The sequence below is a fragment of the Notamacropus eugenii genome, chromosome 1 (assembly GCF_028372415.1).
Source record: "Notamacropus eugenii isolate mMacEug1 chromosome 1, mMacEug1.pri_v2, whole genome shotgun sequence".
In the NCBI taxonomy this organism is placed as follows: domain Eukaryota; kingdom Metazoa; phylum Chordata; class Mammalia; order Diprotodontia; family Macropodidae; genus Notamacropus; species Notamacropus eugenii.
The window spans coordinates 121682708-121689329 of record NC_092872.1 but is presented as its reverse complement, the minus strand read 5'-3'; the positions used below and the strand labels follow the sequence as shown (position 1 = coordinate 121689329).

Sequence of the window (6622 nt, the reverse complement as noted above, 5' to 3'; positions counted from 1 at the left end):
TATGACTGTTAACAGGTCACCATGTTTAGACTTCCATCTTTCACAGAATTTAAGTTTTCATGACTTTTCTCTTATTACTGTATATCATTACTTTTTCCTAATAAAAACCTTGAATCTACCTTTCCAAAGCCACTCATATATTCTTTGCAAATATCTTCCACAATCTCTCTAGGACTGTTTTATACTAGAATGATAAGGGTCTTTTTGGGTACAGGTAGAATGATCTTATTTGTATGCACAAACTACGTAAACACTATAAGCAGAAACAGGAAAACAACATGCCCATGAGAAAGTTACCACAGTTGCTACATTTTTTTTTATCTCACCCCAGGAATGAAGGGTTAATGAAATATAAAGATCTTCCCTGTACATTTGTAGGCCTATTTGACTACATCTGTTGTCTTTTCTCCAAGGAGTAAGGGCCACATTCCCAGGATTGAAAGGTCTGCTTATACCTGGTTGATTCCTCTTCCTGGAAGAGTTGGCCACGTTTCTAGGAATACAATAGAACCTTGGTTTAGGAATTTAATTTGTTCTGAGATTCTGTTCATCATGTAAATGTTTATATTGCAAAGCAAGTTTTCCCATAGGATTCCCAAGGATATTCATATAAAAATAATTATTTGTAATTTTAAGGAAGATTTTGTCCCTAATGCACCTGAAACATAATAGCAATGATTAGTACACAATATAAATGGAAAATAAAATAAATTAACCTGCATTTTACCTTTGAGAAGAGTTGTGGCTGGTGCGAGGGAGATGAGAGGGAAGAGGAGGAGGAAATGTTATTTACTGGAAGGAGAATCCCTTTTGTGAGAACATCAGGGATTACAACATCAGGAGTGTTCTTTCTTATGCTACTTTCACTAAAAGTAAGATGAACATTACTGTCTTTACTTTTTTTTCATTTTTCAGAATTACTTTCACGTTTGGACTCGCTCAATCTTTTCTTTACTTTCACTTCTGGCTAGGAATCTGTCTAAAGACATTTGATTTTTATATTGTTTTTCAGAATGTAAGGGAAATGTGACATTGCATTATCAATAAAATATTTATGGCTCTCATTGCTACAGCCTTATTTTGGTGATGTTTTTCAACAAGATTTTGCAGTTTTTCTCACATCTACTATACGTACCTAATCTCACTTGATATGAGGGATTCCTCTGATCCCTCAACCTCCTCCTCAGATGTCATATCCTCCACAAATTTTCCCTGCTGCTCTTGATGCAAATGTGTCAGTTCATTCTTCATCAGCTCCTGGCTTTGTTCCTCCACCACTTCTTTGTTCTCAGTTACAGTATCACCTACTAGCTGCTTCTCGTTAATCCACATGAGAAACAACTTTTCAACATTTTCTAGACCACATGACCATTGCTTTGATATTCTCATGACCCTTTTAGCTGCATATACTGCCTTTATTTCATCTTTCTTCTTTAAAATGGTGCAGATTATAGATGTACACCAGTTATAAAACCTTGAAAGATCAGTCACACCCACACTTCTCAATTCATGCTTCTCAATGATTTGTTTTTTCAGTTCCAACAAAATGGTCTCCTTTTGCTTTGTACTTTCCTTTTTAATCTTCTTCTTCATTGGGGCCATTGTTACAAATATTGTTGTTGATCACAGTCACTACCATACACTTTTATGCAAAGTAATACTGTACATATGCAAACACATGTAAACACACTTGTAGTGGTACTGTTAAGAGTCAACAATGCTGCCTACATGAAGGGTCAATGCCAAATGAGGCTGGTTAGATGGTAGATCAATCTGAGGTTCTTTTGTATGACATATGAGAGCAAATCTCTCCCCAAAAAAACAAAAACAAAAACAAAACACATTGGCCTAGTTGAACATCATCCCTATGTGAGCTGTTCAAATCCAAACATGATGTTTCTACTGCCAGACAAATTTTGTGAAATATTTTTCCTAGTTCAGCAAAGCATGAGAAAACTAGGTTACTCATAAACCAAGGTTCTACTGTATATGGAATCAATCCTCTGCCATTTTGAACACAGACATTTTGATTTATCCATCACAGATGTCTTACCCATTTGAACTCTGACCCAGTACACAGCCTGAACATATCTTGTGCTGAGGAATATAGAGCCTTGGCGCTGAATCAATCAAGTACTGAGTCAAGTAGGCTTATGCCTTCTGGTGCTGAGCCCATGAGTTGTTAAAACACGGCACCAGTTTTTTTTTTGTTTGAAACTGGATTTATTCTGGGAAAATTCATATTTTTCCTTGGAGGCTTCACTTATGGGAAGGATGTTTCACTGGAGACACTTTTCCCCAACCAAGGTTATCAAACCCCAACCTCCACCTCAGGATGTGAATACAGATGTAGGTGATTCCTCAGTTTGGTGATGTATATAAATATTTCTATTACTCTGTTAAGCTTCATCTTTATCTTTCATATTTCTTTAATATCATGTAATATTTTCCTTGGGTGTAGAATAAGTGTTGTGCTGATCTTACTTTGATGTGAAGAGTGCTAATATTGTGCAATTCAATTCTAAAGATACCTAAAGCAACTTCACATTTTTCCTTAATGATACAGAGTTGAAGAAGGCAGAACCAATGACTTTTGGGGATTAATGTGGGAGGTGGATTTCAGAACTTTACTCAGTACAGGTTAGGTGAGTGTCTGAACTAGGTTCAGGGACAAATAAACATGAGCTGGGAAGTTTTACAACACATTTGGCACTACAAATTGTGATGGGGATGGGATCGTGAAATATCAGATCTCTATTTGAGACACAAATGCAGAGGAGAGATAAGAAGATATGGAAGTCCCAGGATGGGAGAATTTGCCTTATTACTTTCTAGCAAGAGAATCGGTTAAAGGCTTTGGGCTTTGTGAAAACTGGGAATCAAGGCTACAGAAGGAAGAACCCAGAAACTTAGAAAGATGTTTGCAGTGAATGCCAATAGAAATGGCAGTGTTATGTAGGAGAGGCTGGGCCTTGCTAACAAGTCATAGAATTATATGTAAAAGTGGAGATTAGCAGCTGGAGGAGAAAGGTCAGATGGAAAGGGAGTTGGCTGGTTTGCAATAGAGGTTTCTTATGCCATAGCATTCAAATTCTCCTTTAGAAGAGCAAGCTGAGGCTGGCTTGGCCTGGGTTTAGGCCTGTCGTGGAGGAATTCAGACCTCAGGTGGCCCCACTAACGCCTCCTGGGACTCCAAGCTGGCATGAGAAGAGCTTAGGGCTGCTAATGACCAAATTTTTGTCACTGCTGAAGGAGGCCATGGACAGAGTCCTAGACCTGAAACTGGAAGCAGACATCTTGGTTGTTCAGCAGAAGAGGAGAATAAGGCCTCGTTTATAGCCTCGAGGAGATTAGGCTGATTGAAAAGAAGTTTAAGAACGGTATCCAGTGGAAGGGTGTGGGACCTGGCTGTTACCCAAGGGAAAGAGCAGACAAGTTCATGAAACTGAAGGCTGAACTTCAACATTGGGAGCAGGAGGTGGACCTGCACATGGTATGGGTCCAGCAGAGCTTCCAGAACATTACTGAGGATGTGCAGAACAAATGCTTAGCAGATGTGGCTCATGAGGATATCTGCAAATGTTTCATGAGAGACGCTCTTCTGGCCATTCAGGCCCCATCTGGTACCAACCTGGAAGTGCTATTCCCTGAAGACCTGAATGGGCAAAAGAAGTATCAGATCCACTTGAGGAGTACCAGTGGGCCCATCAACGTGTATCTAGTCAACAAGGATGCATGGGGCTCTCCCGCTGTGGTGTTCCCTGTGCCTCCACGTGAGGATCCCCTTCAGTGCCAACTCATTCCTTTCCCCACACAGCTGAGGCTAGCACTCGCTCAACACCCGGAGACCTCAATCCCCAGCAGTTCCAGCCCCTCCACTCTGATCACTATCCAGAACCAGAGTGCCATTGGGCAACCAGCACCTAACCCTGTTGCAGGAAGTGGCAGTGGCCCTGGGACAGACAGCAAGGATAACGGTACTCTCAGTACTTCAAAACTGCATCCACTGCTACACTGGACACATGGACACTCCAGTCCTCAGCGTCCTTGGACATCAGCTCCATCTTGCCCAACCCTTCTATCTCTTTTGAGCCAATCAAACCAGAATCCTACAGGCATATTGGAACTCTCCAAAGAGCTGTCAGAAAGCTGTGTATCCAAAGAGAGAATTCATGAATTCCAGGCTGCAAGAGGAGTTGATATCCTCAGAAGTTTTCACCCCCAGATCTGCCTCTCTCTTCCCCACTGGAGACCATGATTATATCTACAACCTGGAAGAAAGTAAAGGCTTCTCTTTGATGTACCAGTCCTCAACCTCTGACTCTGTACCTGCCCTTGGGACCATGTGCAGACAAGAGCGTTTGACTTGGGGTTGCTTTAGTCCTTCCTTTTCTTGCCATGCCTAGTGTCCTCGGGATTCCTCCAGATATAGACCAACCAGCTTCCAGGCCCCCTCAATCCCCTCCCTTTCCAAATTGCACAGTTAGGGACAGATTTCCTATTCCTTTCACTGGTCAGTTTGTGCATCTTCCCTGCAAAACAGAGGAGACAGGTTGATTCTCTCTCCCTTCCTCCCGCCAATATCTTTATCTTCTGTCAACATGTAAACAAAGCATTTTTCATGTGCCTCCCTTCCTAGGGCCAGAAACCTCATGTCCCCACCTCCTTTTGCATCCCAGACCTCAGATATTTTACATTGGCTACTGTAGCTTTAAACAGGATTTCTCTTTCTATCTCTTGCTGTTGGGATTTGTAAGCAATATATAGAAATGTCAATGATTTGTTTGGGGGGTTTTATGTCCTGCAACTTTCCTAAAGTTGCTTATTATTTCAAGTAAATTTTTAACTGATTCTTTGGGATTCTCTTTTTATACCATCATATCATCTGTAAAGAGTGATGGCTTGATTTCTCCTTTGCCTATTCTAATTTTCTCAATTTCTTTTTATTCTCTTATTGCTCAAGCTAACTATATTGAATAACAGTGGTGATAATGTTTCCTTGTTTCATCTGTGATTTTTTGAAAATGCTTCTAGCTTATCCCCATTACATATAATGCTTGCTGATGGTTTTAGGTAGATGCTACTTATAATTTTAAGGAAGACTCCAGTTATTCCTGTGATCTCTAGGTTTTTGCCAGAAACCTTTACTACATCTATTGAGATAATCATCTGATTTCTATCAGTTTTGTTGCTGATATTGTTGTGGATGTTCTTCTATACTGACAGTTTTCCTAGTATTGAACCAGCCCTATATTCCTAATATAAATCTTAGCTGGGCATAATGTATTATTCTCATGAGATATTGTTCTAATCTCTTTGCTTACATCTCATTTAAAATTTTTGGATTTATATTAATTAAGGAAATTGATGTATGTTTTTCTTTCTCAGTTTTGTCGCGTGCTGATTTAGGTATCAGCACCATGTTTGTATCAGAAAGAAACTTGGTAAGACTTCTTCTTCACATGTTTTCCCAAGTCTTTAGAGTCTATATAGTTTTGCAACTTTTCTTCTTCATATATTTGCTAGAATACCCTTGAAAATCTATCTGGCTTTGGAGATACTTTTCTCAAATAGTTAATTGATGGCTTGTTTAATTTCTTTTTGTGAAAAGAAGATACTTAAACATTTGTTTCTGTTAGTCTGGGCAATTTATATTTTTGTGAATATTCATCCATTTCATTAAGACTGTCAAATTTAGTATCAGACAGTTGGGCAAAATAGTTCTTAATATTGTTTTGATTTCCTCTTCGTTGGTGGTGAATTCACTTTTCTCAGTTCTTGTGCTGGTAACGTGGTTTTCTTTATTTTGTTAGTCAAGTTAACCAAAGGTTTATTTTACTGTTTTTCCCCTCAAACAAACTTAGCTTTTTTTTTTTTTGCAATATTAATTTCACTTTCAATATCATTTATTTTTCTTTTTTTAAAATTTATTTATTTATTTAACTTTTAGCATTCATTTTAAAAAAACTTTGGGCTCCAAATTTTCTCCCCTTTTGTCCCCTCCCCCCACCCGAAAACACGGAGCATTCTAATTGCCCCTATCACCAATATGCTCTCTCTTCTATCATCCCTCTCTCCCCTTGTCTCCATCTTCTCTTTTGTCCTGTAGGGCCAAATAACTTTCTATACCCCTTTACCTGTATTTCTTATTTCCTAGTGGCAGGAACAGTACTGGACAGTTGTTCCTAAAACTTTGAGTTCCAACTTCTGTTCCTCCCTCCCTCCCCACCCCTTCCCTTTGGAAGGCAAACAATTCAATATAGGCAGTACCTGTGTAGTTTTGCAAATGACTTCCATAATAGTTATGTTGTATAAGACTAACTATATTTCCCTCCATCCTATCCTGTCCCCCATTACTTCTATTCTCTCTTTTGATCCTGTCACTCCCCATAAGTGTCGACGTCAAATTGCTCCATCCTCCCCATGCCCTCCCTTCCATCATCCCCACCACCCTGCTTATCCCTTTATCCACTTTCCTGTATTGTAAGATAGGTTTTCATATCAAAATGAGTGTGCATTTTATTCCTTCCTTTAGTGGAATGTGATGAGAGTAATCTTCATGTTTTTCTCTCACCTCCCCTCTTTATCCCTCCACTAATAAGTCTTTTGCTTGCCTCTTTTA

General features: G+C 39.4%; 1 pseudogene; it reads left to right on the top strand.

The window, feature by feature from the left end:
- The first annotated feature begins 2274 nt into the window (after positions 1 to 2274).
- On the top strand, positions 2275 to 4321 carry LOC140507155 (transcription factor E2F4 pseudogene; annotated as a pseudogene).
- Positions 4322 to 6622: the final 2301 nt, after the last annotated feature.